The following is an 18,023-nucleotide window of genomic DNA, read 5'->3' on the forward strand; positions in this document are numbered from 1 at the left end:
CAGAGAGATCTTGGGGTCCATATCCACAGATCTCTAAAGGTTGCCACTCAAGTGGATAGAGCTGTGAAGAAGGCCTATAGTGTGTTAGCTTTTATTAACAGAGAGTTGGAGTTTAAGAGCCGTGGGGTTATGCTGCAACTGTACAGGACCTTGGTGAGACCACATTTGGAATATTGTGTGCAGTTCTGGTCACCTCACTATAAGAAGGATGTGGAAGCGCTGGAAAGAGTGCAGAGGAGATTTACCAGGATACTGCCTGGTTTGGAGGGTAGGTCTTATGAGGAAAGGTTGAGGGAGCTAGGGCTGTTCTCTCTGGAGCGGAGGAGGCTGAGGGGAGACTTAATAGAGGTTTATAAAATGATGAAGGAGATAGATAGAGTGAACGTTCAAAGACTATTTCCTCGGGTGGATGGAGCTATTACAAGGGGGCATAACTACAGGGTTCGTGATGGGAGATATAGGAAGGATATCAGAGGTAGGTTCTTTACGCAGAGAGTGGTTGGGGTGTGGAATGGACTGCCTGCAGTGATAGTGGAGTCAGACACTTTAGGAACATTTAAGCGGTTATTGGATAGGCACATGGAGCACACCAGGATGATAGGGAGTGCGATAGCTTGATCTTGGTTTCAGATAAAGCTCGGCACAACATCGTGGGCCGAAGGGCCTGTTCTGTGCTGTACTGTTCTATGTTCTATGTTCTAACCTTATGTGGCCTACCACTCCGTCTCAGTGACTCCCCAGAATGTACATCGGAGGTGGAGGGGGCCAGCTGCGTACCTCGCTCAATTGCCTATGATGCATGTGGCAGGTGTCCTATGGAGGCCATGGATCTTCAGGGCTCTGGCTGGCTTCCAGGTCTCCGGGACGTTTCCATGACACCCTCTTCATCCCACTGCCCCTGAGATGTGTTGGTGTGAGGAAGGGGGTGACAGAAAGGATAGCCACAGCCACAGTCTCCTGGCTGGAAGGCCCCGGCATAGGCTCGAACCCTTCACCCTCCCTTGGGGTTCCGGTGGGCCCCTGGGTCACTCCATGGGACGGTGGTGCTTCTGCAGTGAGCTCCAGAAGCTCCGGCATCACTTGGCCCTGCCAGTCCGAGAGGACCACCTGCGTCCTACCCATGGTGGTTGAGCCCTGTGCAATGGCCACCTGAGTCGGGGGCCACCTGTCAATGGCCGCAGCAAGTGCCCTCTGAGACTGGGCCGTGTTCTGCCCCTCAGCCATGACCCTCTGCGACTGGGCCGTAGCCCGCTGTGTCTCAGCATTGTCCCGCTGGCTCTCGAGCCTCTCAGCCATGGGCCACAGAATCTCGAGAAGCTTGTTCAATCCCCAGCTGTGCACTGTGACTCAGTTGTGGCCCTCTGGGACTCTGCTGTGGCCTGCTGTGACTCGGACATCGCTTGGAGCCTGCCATGGTGAGGATTCCCTGCCCCAGGCTTTCCACTGCGGACGCCATCCTTGCAGTGTTGGCCTGGGAATCACGCAAGAGAGACAATAGCTGGTCCACCTGAAAGCTTTGAGATTCCTCACAACAGTTTCACAGTTGGTCCAGTGTGGCCGTCAGCCCCAACTGCATTCCCTGGCTCTATTGCTGCATCTCCTACAGCTGAGGGAGAAGTGATCTCAGAGGCCCAGCAGGTAGCCTGAGACCAGCTGAATCCTTGCCTCTGGCAGGCCCCTGCAAACCAGAGGCCTTGGATGTTCCCCCCTCCACCCAATGTACATTATCAGATGTGTCATGGTCACCAGAGAATGACCCAGAAGCATCACCACTAACTGGACCCACCGACGTCAATATCTGGGATGGTGAGTTGTGAGATGGAAGCTGACACCAAAACGGTGCCACCCTCAGAAGTCCCTTCACCCATATCCTCCGAGGACTCACCTGAGCTGTCCTGAACAGGATAGGTGGGAGCTGCAGAAGGCCCCAGGGCATCCGGTTCTGTCCCTGCAACACAGGACCCCAAGGTTAAGTGCAAGGGAGGGAGAGGAATCCGGGATGCAAAACACGTGATTCAGATTTCTCCATTGAACATAGAACAAAGCACAAAGAAAATTACATCACAGGCCCTCCAAGCCTGTAGCGACTAGGCTGCCCATCTGATGTGCAACCTCCTACCCTTCCGGGGACCGTATGGCTCTGTCCCCATTCCATTCACGTAGCTGTAAAGATGCCCCTTAAAGGTCACTATTGTATCTGCCTCCACGACCTCCCCCGGCAGCGGGTTTCATGCACCCACTCCCCTCTCTGTGCAAATAAACATGCCTTGAACATCTCCTTTCAAACTTACCCCTCGCACCCAAACCTCATGCCCCCGAGGAGTTGCCTCAAAGTGAGTGGAAGAATGACAGGTGCTCACGTCTTTACGGCAGCCCAACCATGCTGTTGCTGACAGCCCACATCTCCCCTTCCCTTGAGAGCTCCAGTGTCTGCTCCTCAAAGGGGGTGAGGACCCAGAGGTCTGGCTCACCACCCCTGTCTTCGCCCTCTCACGGGTGTTATGGTCGGACTTCTGTGGAGACAGAAGGAGCCATGAAAGAAATTATGGCGTGACTACTGCAGAGTATGGTAGTGCCCCTTAGAGGGCAAGTGCAGTGGGGCTCTTGGGGGGCATAGGAAGGAGTTGCTTGGGGGTCAGGAGCTGAAAGCATGCAGGGCGCTGGGGATGGGAGGTTCTGGGGGAGTTTGGGAGAAGATGCAAGATGGGGTTAAGAACTCACCCTTGCTGCCCGGATGAAGTCATTGACCTTTTTCCGGCACTGCTTCCCGGTTCGGGGAGGGGGGGGCCAGTGCCCTGGCACTGACTGAGGTGGCGACTGCCTTCCAGACCGCATTGCCATCAGAACCCCTGGGTCTGCGTCCTCCTGGGGGGAAGAGGGTGTCTGCTTCGCCTCTGCTGCATTTAGTAGCCTTCCCAGATCGCCCTCAGAAAAACGGAGGCTGGTCGTGCGCACGATGCCCTGTACTGCCTGCCTGTCCGTTCTTGAGTTTTTAATGGAGCTGCCCCTCGTTAGAGCAGATCAGCTGCAGGCAATTTGACAGAGCATTCCAGCAAGTTCCATGCAGTTTGCTTGTTAACATTGAGTGGAACGCGAGTGAGCACTTGCAGATGTGCTAATTGGGTGGGGGGAGGGGGGAGAGGGTGGGGGGGAAGGGGGAGCAGGGGTGGTGGATCAGTGCCTCAATATCTGGGGACAGGGGAGAGAGAGGGAGGTGTCACACAGCCATCGGAGTTCGGAGGAGATGGGGGACCTGTGCGGGAGGGTCTGGGGTGGGGGGTGAGGGGATCACTCTGCCTGATATCTGTCGGGTTGAGGGGGGAGGATGGGTTTCTCTGCCTGAGATCAGTGGCGGGAAGGGGGGTCCACTGCCACTCTGCCTGAGATCAGTGTGAGGAAGTGGGGTCCGCTGCCACTCTACCTGAGATCAGTGGAGGGGAAGGAGGGTCCGCTGCCACTCTGCCTGAGATCAGTAGGGGGGGATGGGGGGTCCGCTGCCACTCTGCCTGAGATCAGTAGGGGGGAATGGGGGGTCCGCTGCCACTCTACCTGAGATCAGTAGGGGGGAAGGGGGGTCCACTGCCACTCTGCCTGAGATCAGTAGGGGGAATGGGGGGTCCGCTGCCACTCTGCCTGAGATCAGTGGAGGGAAAGGGGGGTCAGCTGCCACTCTGCCTAGATTGGGGGCAGGGGGGGAAGCGGGGTCCGCTGCCACTCTGCCTGAGATTAGTGGAGGGGAAGGGGGATCCGCTGCCACTCTGCCTGAGATCGGGGTGGGGGGAAGCGGGGTCCGCTGCCACTCTGCCTGAGATCAGTAGGGGGGAATGGGGGGTCCGCTGCCACTCTGCCTGAGATCAGTAGGGGGGGATGGGGGGTCCGCTGCCACTCTGCCTGAGATCAGTGGGGGGAAAGGGGGGTCAGCTGCCACTCTGCCTAGATTGGGGGCGGGGGGAAGCGGGGTCCGCTGCCACTCTGCCTGAGATTAGTGGAGGGGAAGGGGGATCCGCTGCCACTCTGCCTGAGATCAGTAAGGGGGAATGGGGGGTCCGCTGCCAATCTGCCTGAGATTAGTAGGGGGGAAATGGGGGTCAGCTGCCACTCTGCCTGAGATCAGTAAGGGGGAATGGGGTGTCCGCTGCCAATCTGCCTGAGATTAGTAGGGGGGAATGGGCGTCCGCTGCCACTCTGCCTGAGATCAGTGGAGGGGAAGGGGGATCCGCTGCCAGTCTGCCTGAGATCAATAGGGGGGAATGGGGGGTCAGCTGCCACTCTGCCTGAGATCAGTGGGGGGAAGGGGGAGGGGCGCAATCAGTCTGGGCGGCAGGGGGGTGGGGGGATAAGGGGGTCAGTAATGTTGTGGGGGTTGGGGTAATGTCTGTGGGGGCCAGGGGGAAGCATTATCCAGCTTGGGAGGGATGTGGCACGGGAGCATTTTTCTATCATTTTTTTTCTACATGTGTGCAGTTGGAGGCGCCGATCAGAGCTGCAGGGTTTCTGGCGCGTTAAGCCCCACTCACAGGCTTGTGCAGCGTGATTCGGAATCGCTGACATTTTTGCAGGCAGAGTGTTTATGGGGACACCTGAGAACGGGTTTAAAAGTCGGACCTGAAACACTCCTAGTTTCAAGTTTGCCCACCACTTAGAATCAAAATGGTAAAATAGCGCCCAGTGGATGGGCTCTCTGATTGACATCTCTCTGTCAATCCAAATGTTTCTGGAGTAACATGAGTTTCCTAAAGCTTGGAAAAGTGACCGCTGAAATGGAGGCGACTTTGAGCAGCAGATCAGGAGGGGATTTAAACTTGTCATTGTCCCATCTGAATAAAACCTCACTTATTGCAGCTGCTGTCTCAGTTCCCCTGGTAAAAGTCTGACTGAGATTTCTAGAATTTCTAGGAATAGCATTCTTCATCCTCGGAGGCTTTCAGACTGGCAACATCAGTGTGGAATGTTTGACAGCAGATCAGAAGAAGACCCCTAGTATCCAAGGCAGTGATGATGTGCAGTGGTTGGATCAGCACAACTACAGGAGAGGGGATCACAGGAACAAGGGTGTGATTTACCTTACTTTCCTACCCAGCTCTGCTTCCCTGTTCTATTCTCCTCGTCCTCATTCCTGCCAAGATATGACTAATCACAATGTGTGGTAATTACCTTCTTAAGAGAATTACATGTTAAATGTGTGACCTTGATTGTACTATAAATAGAGACAGCTGGAACACTTTGAGGACGGTGTTTCCTGTAGGTTGGTAGCACTGAGGAAGTGTCTTACAATAAACCAGCTTGAACCTAAAGACCAGTGTGGAGTTATTCTTCCAACATAGCTGCTTACTGTGAGTAACACTTCCTATCTCTCCTTCCTCTTCAATCATCTCTCTCCTCCAATCTGTTGTCTCCCATCTTTGTCACTCTTTATTCTATCTTTCTCTTTCAGTGAAAGGGTTAATAATCACACAAGTTTAAAAATCACGTAAGCTGCTATGAGAAACAAAACAGAGGTCTTTATAAAAGTCTTCACAGACTTATCTGACAGAATTCATTAAATCAGATATCTGGACCTGGGAGAAGGAGTGATATACACAGACACAGCCAAACTGGGACATAATGCTAACTTGTAACAATGATGAATTAGGTCAGCTAACATGATTTAAGTCTTCACGCTGATTAGATATTATAATTAAGCGGGTGTGTAATGATTGTGATTCGTTTTAATATTTGTAGGATATATATGATGTAACCTTAATCAATAGCTATGAATGAATAAATAGAGATACCCCGATACCGTGACTGGTATATGCTAATTGGAGTCGAATATGAAACTATAACTGCTTGTGTATTCCTGAATTCTGGACTCTGGATACTTACCGGCTCTGACCTTGACTTTCCAATGTCCTTGCTATATTGCTTGAATTAAAACAGCCGTTTAAGAGAACTCTGTGACTTGACATGGTTATTTAAAGGGTACAAAGTTTTTGATCAATTAATAGGCTTAACATTAAAGCCCGCAACAAATTTGAGGCAAGATGGGATCACTCAGGCTGGCTGGGGATAGCACTTCAGTTTGGTGAAAAATCAAGCGTATCACAAATGGGCAACAGGGTGATGGTAAAGGTGGACCGGAATGCAGCAGATAAAAAGACAGGAATTCAGTGGAAACATTTATACTCAGTTAAAAATGTATGAGCACCCTAACAAACTTGATGAACACCTGACTGGTGGGATCAATATTCATGTTTTCACAGGTTCCTATTTACTCTGATGATTATTATGGAATTTTGTACATTAAGCTACCCTCTGGAGAAACAAGAGAGGAGGAAGGAAACCCAACATCTGGATATCGGATCAAGTGACACCCATTAGTCATTGGACACAAATAATCTTGCTGTCATGGGGATGAAATGAGACAGAGCGTGAGGTTTTTGTGCTCCTGGAAAGGCCAGGCATGCCAATCCGAATTGCTGATCCAGATCCAGATAGTCTGAAAAAGGGTGGGACCATAGGATGGAAACCAAGTATTGTAGCCTCCAAAGAGGGTGACGATTCGAGAGGGAAGTAAAAGGGGCAGCCTATTCATAACACCCTCCTGAGATGGGACTCAGAAACGAAAAAGACTCAAGAGGGCAATTTGGGTATTAAAGGGATATACGATTCAAATACTGAGTTTGTGGAGCTAGTTATGTAATGTCATGGAACCTGGCTTTGAGGGCCAGTATTGTCAAGAACTATGTAAACATGTAATAGATAAGACTTGATTGTAGCAATATTAGGTGTTACCATCTTAATACCTGTGGATATCAAAACGTACCGAATGTCCAAACATGTTAGAGCCACCCCAGATGGATGTTAGGGTTGGGAAAGCTAAACTTTTACTACACGATGTGACAATGGTATCTCTAGGTGTGACCTCCAATGTTCTGGGTTTATTAACAATTTTACATTCAATGTGCCATGATCATCCTAATGCCATTAAAGGGCACAAGTCCAACTGCAGAGAATCATTTATGATTATACTTACAGAATTGCTCCTGAATCACAGATACAAGATAAAAGTAGTATACTGGGTAATATCAGTTTGGGAATGCAAACTGAGTAGTTAATTCAGTACAACGGTCTGATCTGAGTGGCTATTTCTCCTGGGTTGCCACGCAAGTTGGAAAGGGACTACAGTATGGAGCCTTTGGAATCAAGTATGCCATAAACCTACAGGGTTAGGGACTCATAAAAACATTTAATCAACTAACTGAAGAAATAATTAAGACCACTGAGACCCAAGTCAAAGGATGGGTGTGTGATAATCTCACCAGAGATCTGACAGATGAGGTTAGGTCTGACATTGAAGATTTGCAATTTAAAGTAAAGTTTATTTATTAGTCACAAGTCAGGCTTACAATAACACTGCAATGAAGTTACTGTGAAATTCCCCTTGTCGCCGCACTCCGGTGCCTGTTTGGGTCAATGCACCTAACCAGCATGTCTTTCAGACTGTGGGTTGAAACCGGAATACCTGGAGGAAACCCGTGCAGACACGGGGAGAATGTGCAAATGCCACACACCAACCCAAGCCGGGAATCAAACCTGGGGTCAGAACCACTCCTCGACATTTAGGTGTCTTCCTGTACGAAATGAACATTCACCAAGGCAGACATGAATTAGCGGTCTCTCGACCAGAAGGAGGTCCAGTGAAGGGGGCTGGGGTCACTGAGCTGGGTCTAAAGGATACATGACCCACGAGGAGGGCCTGGTATATGTGAGACAGAATTCTGTTCAGAATCGGAGCACTATATAGTGTGTGCTTGTCAGACCCTCAAGCTTCAAGGGAACACCTGCAAGCTAATTGTTGATATCTTACCATTGAAGGAGACATTTAAAGCAGCGCAGGTGGGCCCCCCTCATAATTATCCCAGAGACAGCGATTATCTCTGAAGGTTTACTTTGTGAAACTAATCACAGTTTTTGGCTGCAAGTGTCTCATTGACGCGGGGGAGTTCTACCGACCCAGAAAAAAAAATTGGGAGACTTGTTTGATGCCTGCTGTGTTGACTCATTGTGTACTGATGAGACACTGGGGAAAATTGTCCAACAGGCCATGCGAGAAGCTACGGAAATCATCCATGAATATGTCAGGTGCTCCAAAGAACAGACCCATAAGGGGCATAAACATGTGAACCGAGCCACCCAGATTGCCACCAGATTGAAACAATCAGGAACACACCATTGGTGGGACATATTTGTTTCGAGAACGGCAGGAACTGCCTCACCAATTGGTGAGAAATAATCAAGGTGGGGATGACCGTAGAGGTAGGGGTAGTCTTCCCATGGTTCCCTGTATAAAAGAAAGGGAAAAGTTAGAAACTAAAATTTACAGCAGAATAGTTTAGGATACCTCTCGACATCTGGACAACTGGCCACCTGAATTCTAAGAGGTATTCTCAACATTGTATTGGCCTCTATGGGTGGTCACCCAATGGCCCAAAGGGGACTGAAAGAGTTAATAATCACAAGTTTACAAATCACATAAACTGCAATCAGAAAAAAAAACAGAGGTCTGTGCAGACTCGATGGGCCAAATGGCCTCCTTCTGCACTGTAGGGTTTCTATGATTTCTGTAAGATTGGCTACATTTCCTATAATGCTTTGTGGATGTTTAGACTTAACCCATTCGGTTACATTCTGTATTTATAAAAAAAGAGGGCGGCACAGTGGTTAGCACTGCTGCTTCACAGCTCCAGGGACCTGGGTTCGATTCCCGGCTTGGGTCAATGTCGGTGTGGAGTTTGCACATTCTCCTCGTGTCTGCGTGGGTTTCCTCCGGATGCTCTGGTTTCCTCCCACAGTCCAAAGATGTGCGGGTTAGTTTGATTGGCCATGCTAAAATTGCCCCTTAGTGTACTGAGATGTGTAGGTTCGAGGAATTGGTGGGTTAATATGTAGAGGTATGGGGGTAGTGCCTGGGTGGGATTGTGGTCTGTGCAGACTCAATGGGCCAAATGGCCTCTTTCTGCACTGTAGGGTTTCTATGATTTCTATGATCTCTGCAAGGTCTTTATAAAAGTCTTCACAGATAAGCACCAAGGCTTGTAGTCTGATAGAATTCATTAAATCAAACATCTGGACCTGGGAGGAGGAGTGTTATACACAGACACAAAGTTGGACATCAATGATAACTTGTAACAATGATGAATTAGGTCAGCTAATATGATTAAGTTTCCACGTTGATTGGATATTATAATTAAGCAGGCATGTAATTATTGTGATTGGTTTTAATATCTGTACCTTATGAATGATATAAAGGTTTAAAGTTTTAAAGTTTATTTATCAGTGTCACAAGTAGGCTTACATTAACACTGCAATGAAGTTAACCTTAACCAATTGCTATGGATCAATTGGTATATGCTGATTACTTGTAATCGAATTTGAAACTATAACTACTTGTGTATTACTGAATTCTGAACTCTGCATAGTTACTGGCTCTAATCTGTGACTCTCTACTGTCCTCTCTATATAGCTTGAATTAAAAACAGCTGTTTAAGAGAACTCTGTGACTTGGTCTGGTTACTTAATTAATCACACACTTTGTACTGGTAAAAAGAGTGTGACCAATTAAAAGGCTGAACCTCAAAGCCTGCAACATTCAGTAATTGGCATAAAATCATTCCTCTCATTCTTCCCATCTGGGGCTGTGATCAGTCCTGTGGTTGTTTCCAGCTTCCTAGGTGTTGTTTCATAAGCTAGTGTTAAAGACGTTAAGACTTACATTTTAAGTCCCTGATATGGCCAATTTTAGCCAGCTTGCGCTGATAAAACCAATGCAAACTAGTGTAAACACTCGGGCACAAACGTATCCATTTGAGGTTGTTGCACATTTGTTAAAGGATTTTTTTTCACTAAAGCAAACTTCTTTAAAAATTGTGTGACCAATTGAAGCAGTTTTATTTAAGGGTGGTGCATTGTGATCTGATTGACTTCATGATCAATGCAGTGTGTAAACATCTACAGGATAATTTCTTCACTTATTTTACATGTTTGTGTTCAATAAATGATGGGTGGGGCTTTAACAGGGAGCCCAGAGTCTGAGGAATTATTTGTATGGCCCTGACAACAACTTTAATCCAAACCGTCATTCAGACTCAAAACATTGTCTCTATTCTCTCTCCACAGATGCTGTCAGACCTGCTGAATTTTCCAGCATTTTCCGTTTTTGTTACTTTACCATCTTTCACAGCTTGTTGAACTCACCGGAAGGCTATAAAAGTGCCTAATTGGAAGATGAGATGCTCTTCCTCCAGTTTGCGCCACAAATCCAGACACAAAAACAACACTGACACCTACAGCTCCAACTAGTTGCAACTTAAATCAAATTTTCAGGCTGCCAGTTTACAGGGGGAAAAGCATTTTGTACATAGCTTTGGGACTTAATCCCTTAGAAACTGAATCTAATACAACAGGAACATTATGCAGTGGAGTAGTGGTATTGTCACTGGACTAGTAATCCGACAGGATCTGGGGACCCGGGTTCAAATTCCGCCATGGCAGTTGGTGAAATTTGAATTCAATAAAAAAATTCTGGAATTAAGGGTGGGATTTTACGGCCGCGCTCGCCCCAATGCCGGAAAGTTCCACCCGAGGTCAACGGACCTTTATCGTTTGTGTCCCACCCACTACAATTCCCGTGGCATGCGGGTTGGGAAAACTCCATCCTAAGAGTCTAATGGTGACAATGCAACCATTGTTATTTGTTGTAAAAACTCATCTGGTTCATTAATGCCCTTAGGGAAGGAAATTTGCCATCCTTATCTGGTCTGGCCTACATGTGATTCCAGATCCACAGCAATGTGGTTGACTCTCAAATGCCCTTTGAACTGGAGGGCAATTAGGGATGGGCAATAAATGTTGGCTCAGGCAGCGATGCCCACATCCCGTAAATGAAAAAGAAACGTTGTGAGCCGTGGCTTAGTTAGCACACATCTCTGTGTCAGAAACTTCTGGGTTCAGTCAAACTCAAGAGACTTGGGCACCAAGGCTGACACTCCTGTGCAGTACTGAGAGAGTGCTGCACTGAGGTACCATCTTTCAGATGTGTTAACCAAGGCCCCATTTGCCTTTGCGGGTGAATGTAAAAGATCCCATGACACCACATTATAGAAGAGCAGGGGAGTTATTGCTGACGTCTTGGTCAATATGGATCCTGCATTCAACATCAGAAAAACAGATTATCTGGTAATTATCACACTGTTGTTTGGGAGATCTTGCTGTGAACAAAATTGGCTGCCATTTTGCAGTGAGTACACTTCAAAAAAACACTTAATTGGCTATTAAGTGTTTTTGGATGTGCTGTATTCATGAAGGTATCGATGTAAATTGAATTATTTCTTTCTCAGGAAACGTTCTGCTTCCTGTGAACTGGATATTATAAACCCATTGATGGAGAACGTATAGCAGCCCACAGTGGCATTGACCAATATATTGTGTACAGGACTTTTACTGTAGATTCCTGAGTGCAGTGAATAGTAACACACCATGTCGAGTAATTGGTCGGTTTTGATAACTTGAAATAGTGAATTTATTGGGTTATAAATCTACACAGACAAACACCAACAAAATGTTTGGGGGCTTACACCAAATTTTAAATCAACCAAAGTAACAAAATATTTGAAAGGTCTTTCCCAGAACGGGCGGCACGGTAGCACAGTGGTTAGCACTGCTGCTTCACAGCTCCAGGGACCTGTGTTCGATTCCCGGCTTGGGTCACTGTCTGTGTGGAGTTTACACATTCTCCTCGTGTCTGCATGGGTTTCCTCCAGGTGCTCCAGTTTCCTCCCACAGTCCAAAGATGTGCGGGTTAGGTTGATTGGCCATGCTAAAATTGCCCCTTAGTGTCCTGAGATGCATAGGTTAGTGGGATTAGCGGGTAAATGTGTAGGGATATGGGGGTAGGGCCTGGGTGGGATTGTGGTCAGTGCAGACTCGATGGGCCAGATGGCCTCTTTCTGCACTGTAGGGTTTCTATGATTCTATGAACATGAAATGAATCTTGGAAAGTGTAAGGTGAGCATATCACATTGTTATTACATCAAGGTATGATGGGCTGAGGGAACTCAGGTCTGTAGAGACTCACCCCCCACTACCTCTCAATACTAATTCCCAACTCTCTGCTCTTTGACCCTCCATTCACCACCACGCTTCTGTAGCTATCAATCTGGTTTAACCACTCCCTCATATCCACCTTCTCCACCTTTGTTCCCAAAATCACCTTTACTCTCTTCCTTCCTGGTTGATCTTCCTGCTTCTCAAGTCCAAGGGATAAAGATTAGTGTAGCTGGCACACACTGGTTTTGCTATCCACTATAAGACGTTTAACAACACCAGGTTAAAGTCCAACAGGTTTATTTGACCAAATAAACCTGTTGGACTATAACCTGGTGTTGTTAAACGTCTTACTGTGTTTACCCCAGTCCAACGCCACATCTTTGCTATCCACTGCCAGATCTGACTGGACCACATCAAGAACCAATGGTCCTGCTTTCCTTTGTCAAAACTGCTCATTGCTCCAGGACCATCCTGAAGAGAAAAGATAACCGACAACCCTCCCCGAGACCAACTGTGTCCTTGTGGAAGTTATGTTCCAGCTGCACGGAGCTCTGTTTAGACTCTATCTGGAGAACTGTGTTCAGTTCTGGGCACTGCACCTCAGGAAGGATATATTGTCCGTGGAGGGAATGCAGTGTAGATTCACCAAAATGTTCCAGGGGCTAAAAGGATTAAATTATGAGGACAGGTTGTACAGACTGGGCTTGAATGTAGAAAATTAAGGGACAATTTAATTGAGGTGTTTAAGATGATTAAATGAGTTGATAGAGTAGTTAGAGAGAAACTATTCCTCTTGGGGAAGTGTCCAGAACAAGGGGATAAAGCATTAAAAAACTGTTCGGGAAAAATTCACAGTGTAACAGAAACAGGTGACCGGGCCTCAAGCAGCGATAACTGTATTTGGCGAGAGTGAAGATGGTGAAACAATCCTGACACGACGCATTGGAAGAGTTTGTCTTCCTCGTGCATTCATTATTCCATGTGGATGCAGAAGTGTGTGAAGGATTTAGTACAAACTCACTCCGATAGTGTTTCTCTCCTGCATGGGTGCATGGATGGATCTGGAAATACACCAACTATAAAAGCCTTGTCACGCAGCTTACATCAATAATTTCTCAACTGTGTGGATCTGCTGATCCTTCAGAAGTGGATGAAAGGCTTGTCATAAACATTATACCTGAAGAGTTACTGCGTTGTTTGAATTCTTGGACAGACCATTAAGTATAATGACCTAAAGGAAGATTTGTTGCACACATCACAGGGGAATGTTTTTTCCCAGTGTGAATGAGTCGGTGTTCCCCGTGCATCGATAACTGTGTGAAGGCTTGGTCGCTCCACTTGTATGAATCTCCTGGTGCCTCAGTGGATCGGAAGATTGGATGAAAGCCATCTCACAAAATTTACATCTGAAGGGTTTCTCCCCAGTGTGAATCATCTGGTGTATCAGGAGGCTCGAGGATGTCACAAAAGCTTTATCACACACATTACACTTGAAGGATTTCTCCCCTGTGTGGATCTTGTGATGGACCAGGAGGTTTTGTCACACAACTCACACTTCACTGGTTTCTCCCCGGTGTGAATGCGTTGGTGGGTACGGAGGGATGATAACTGTGCAAAGGACCTGTCGCACACCTTGCATGTGAATGGTTTCTCCCCTGTGTGAATGCGTTGGTGTACTCCGAGGGCTGTCAAGTGGGAGAATGACTTATCGCACACTTTGCATGTGAATGGTTTCTCCCCAGTGTGGATGCGTTGGTGTGCACGGAGGTTTGATGAGTTTGAGAATAATTTGTTGCATTCCTCACACTTGAATGGACTCTCCACAGTGTGAGTGCGTTGGTGTTCGCGGAAGGTTGATGTATGCCAGAATGATTTGTGACACATGTCGCATGTGAATGGTTTCTCCTCTGTGTGAATGTGTCCTGTGTGTGTGGAGGTTCGATAATTGAGAGAAGGATTTATCACACACCTCGCTGGTGAATGGTTTCTCCCCTGTATAAATGCGTCGGTGTGTGTGGAGATTCCATGACTTCGTGAATGACTTGTCACACAACTCGCACTTGAACAGTTTCTCATCTGTGTGAACGTTTTGCTGATTCAAGAGTGTTGGTGCCTGTATGCATTCTTGATTGCTCACCTCACTTTGGAATGGTTTCTCTTCCATGTAGGTGTGCAGTCGTTCTTCATATGATGGTCAGGATCTATCTGCAGTATCTATCCTCTCTGTATTCTCTGGTGTAGTACGGTGCAATCCTTCTGTAAAACAGGAAAAGGAAACATTATTTCCTCCAAGTATCTCTCCTCCTTTGCTGAGGGGTCTGATTCCTCAGTTAGAAACTGTTCCACAGTGAGTGCCAATCTGCTATTCCCCTGTGTAGGAGATCAGATACAAGCCCTTTCTTTTTTCCTCACTTGACAGTCACACATCCTGTGATTCCAGCAGGGACACTGGATAGTGACCAGGCACAGGGAACGTGGCTATTTTCTTTCCTCTGCCCAGAGCCCTATCTTCCAGGCACTGTGTGGGCAATGGAAAAGACAGTTGGGCAGAGTGTAAAACACATGATTGATTCACTGAGCTCGAGTTGTGATGGCCAAGACCAGTTTTGCCCTCAGAGTTTGTGCTTAATATTTAAAAAACTCAGGACAAATATTAATTCAATCATGATTTTGAAATTTCTCCACTGTTTTCTAAAATTATTTGAAGAAAACACACTGGGCAGCAAATGTTGGAAGCTGAGGAAAATATTTCTGGAGTAACATGAGTTTCCTGAAGCTTGGGAAACTGACCGGTGAAACGGAGGTGACTTTGAGCAGCAGAACAAGAGGAGATTTAAACTTGTCATTGTCCCATCTGAATAAAACCTCACTTATTGCAGCTGCTGTCTCAGTTCCCCTGGTAAATGTTTGACAGAGATTTCTAGTGTGGGAATAGCATTCTTCATCCTTGGAGGCTTTCAAACTGACAACATCAGTGTGGAATGTGTAGTCTCGAATGTGTTTGACAGCAGATCAGAAGAGGAAGATCCACAGCATCCAAGGCAGCGATGATGTGCAGTGGTGGGATGAGCACATGGACAGGAGCAAGGGTTACAGCTGAGTCAGAAACTGACAGTGCTCAGGGAGTGAGTCCTGTCCAGGGGAGGTTCCGCTCTCCTCAGCTCTAACTTATGAGACTCAGCATTCCCCAAATTTGATTCCTGTACCGGGATGTCTTCACCTCTGCTGGGATGTCCCAGACCATTCACCTCTCCCAGGATGTCCCAGTCCATTCACCTCTCCCGGGATGTGGCAGTCCAGACCATGTTTGATGGTAATATTGTTCAGCGTGCAGTAAGCTAGGATGATTGTGATCACTGTCTCTCTCTCTCTGGGGAATACTGTGATCCATGCCCGGGTGTAACCAATTCTTGAAACAGTTCTTCAACTTCCCACAAGCTTCTGTCTGTAAGCTGCCTCAGAGAGACACAGGCACCAATAAACAACACCTCTTCAGCAACCTAGACATAAAAGGGGCAATCTTACCAAATATTCCATGTGTCAAACAAGCATGAAAACAAAATGAGGCAATGTATGATTCTTGCCAGTAAGGGGAATGGGTGGAACCTAATTACACCGGGAAACTGGCTGCTGAGCTCCAGGGCGCCATTTTGCAGGTTGAAGGTGCAACTGCCTTCCCCTGGCCACCCGGGGGGTTGCCGGGGGGAGGGGGGCGGTTCAATGCCCTTCGGTCCCACTGGTACGCCATCACGTCAGATCCTCATTGGTGGTGACCATACATGATCCTTGCGGGTTAGGAACACCACCGGCGAGCACGCAAGTTCAAGTAAGCCTGGACAATTGCGTCCAGGACTCTCTAATGAATATTTAAATCATGATTTTGCCGTCAGAATAGGGCCAGTAATATCGCGAGAGGTGGGAAACCGGATCTGATTTTTTTTCCTCTCTCTGGCCTTACTGGCTCGCCACACCGATCAACCGGTGTGATGAGCCAGTAAGATCATCCCCAAAGACAACACTAACACCTGAAGTTAGAACTAGTTACCACTTTAAATCATAGGTTTAAGGTGCGAGGGGCAAGTTTTAAAAGAGCTGTACGAGGCAGATTTTTTACACAGAGAGTGGTGGGTGCCTGGAACTCGTTGCCGGGGGAGGTAGTGGAAGCGGATACGGTAGTGACTTTTAAGGGGCGTCTTGACAAGTACATGAATGAGATGGGAATAGAGGGATATGGTCCCCGGAAGCGTAGGGGGTTTTAGTTAAATCAGGCAGCATGGTCAGTGCAGGCTTGGAGGGCCAAAGGGTCTGTTCCTGTGCTGTAATTTTCTTTGTTCTTTGTTCTTTGTAAACTTTCAGGCTGTCAGTTTATAGGCCCGGTCTTTCCCTTACCAGTGGGACTTAAGGCCATTGAAGCCCCCCAGTTGTAAACAGCCTTGAGACTTAACCCCTTAAAAATTGAATCTAATACAACATAAATATTACAAGTTGTCAGCCATGGCTTAGTTAGCACTCTCATTTCTGAGTCGGAACGTTGTGAATTCAAGTCTCACTCCAAAGTGCTGAGCACTGAGGCTGACACTCCAGTGTAGTACTGAGGGAGTGCTGCACTGTCAGAGATATCATATTTCAGATTAGTTAAACCTCTGCCCTCTGGTGAATATAAAACATCCCATGACATTTTATTGTAGAAGAGCAGGTTATTCCCGATGTCCACGTCAAAATAATCCCGCAATTAATGTACAAAAACTAATTTTCTGGTCTTTATCACATTGCTGTTTGTGGGATCTTGCTGCTGTAAATTACAACAGTCACCACCACTTAATTAGCACTTCACTGGCTGTAATATTTTCAGGTACCAAGCGTATGAAAGTTGATATATAAATGCAGTTCTTTCTTTCGGAGGGAAGAGTTATGTTTCCTGTGCACTGGAAATTTTAAACCCATTGATGGGAAAGTCTACCAGCCCACAGTGACATTGACAATTGACGTATTGTGCACAGGACTCTTACTGTAGGCTCCTGAGTGTTTCAGTGGATAAAAACACACCAAGCTGACAAATCAGGGACTCTGGGTTAAATTTAGAGGCGGCATTGGCTGAGTGGTATTATTGCTAGACTATTAATCCAGAAACTCAGCTAATGTTCTGGGGACCCGGGTTCGAATCCTGCCACGGCAGATGGTGGAATTTGAATTCAATTTTTAAAAATCTGGGATTAAGAATCTACTGATGACCATGAAACTGTTATCAATTGTCGGAAAAACCCACTGGTTCACTAATGTCCTTGAGGGAAGGAAATCTGTTGTCCTTGCCTGGCCTACATGTGACTGCAGAACCACAGCAATGTGGTTGACACTCAACTGCCCTTGGGCAACTAGGGATGGGCAATAAATGCTGGCCAGCCAGTGACGCCCATGTCCCACGAATGAATAAAACATTTTTTTTTAAGTGAATTTGTTGTGAGATATAAATATATACAAAAGCTACATAAAACAGCAGATAAGCAACACTATATTCAGCTTGCACCAAACATTGAATCAACCAAAATTTGAAAATTACTCAAAATCTTTCCCAGAACATGAAATGAGTTTCAGAAGAGTGTATGGTTTTCATATTACACGGTTATCACAGCGAAGCACGGTGGGCTGAGGGAACTCAGGTTCTGTAGAGACTCACCCCCACTCCCTCATCACACTCAGACCCAGACAGAAAAGTTCAAACGTTACTGATGGTATTAGTCAAACACCTGTCAACTGAAGTGGATCTGTCTATAATTCACTATCTAAAGCAAGGTCTGATTCTATCCTATACCCACTCCTGAGAGCACAGGGGGCACAGCATTAAAATTTGAGCTCAGGTTTTCAGGGATGATGTCAGGAAGTGACAGGAAGGCAGGTAGAGCAGGAATCTCTGACTGTATCTCACTCTCCAACCACTA

General features: G+C 46.9%; 1 pseudogene; it reads right to left on the reverse strand.

Moving 5' to 3' along the window:
- Positions 1-13,548: 13,548 nt before the first annotated feature.
- On the reverse strand, positions 13,549-14,251 carry LOC144497720 (uncharacterized; annotated as a pseudogene).
- Between the last annotated feature and the right edge of the window lie 3,772 nt (positions 14,252-18,023).

Source organism: Mustelus asterias, chromosome 8, assembly GCF_964213995.1.
Source record: "Mustelus asterias chromosome 8, sMusAst1.hap1.1, whole genome shotgun sequence".
NCBI lineage: Eukaryota > Metazoa > Chordata > Chondrichthyes > Carcharhiniformes > Triakidae > Mustelus > Mustelus asterias.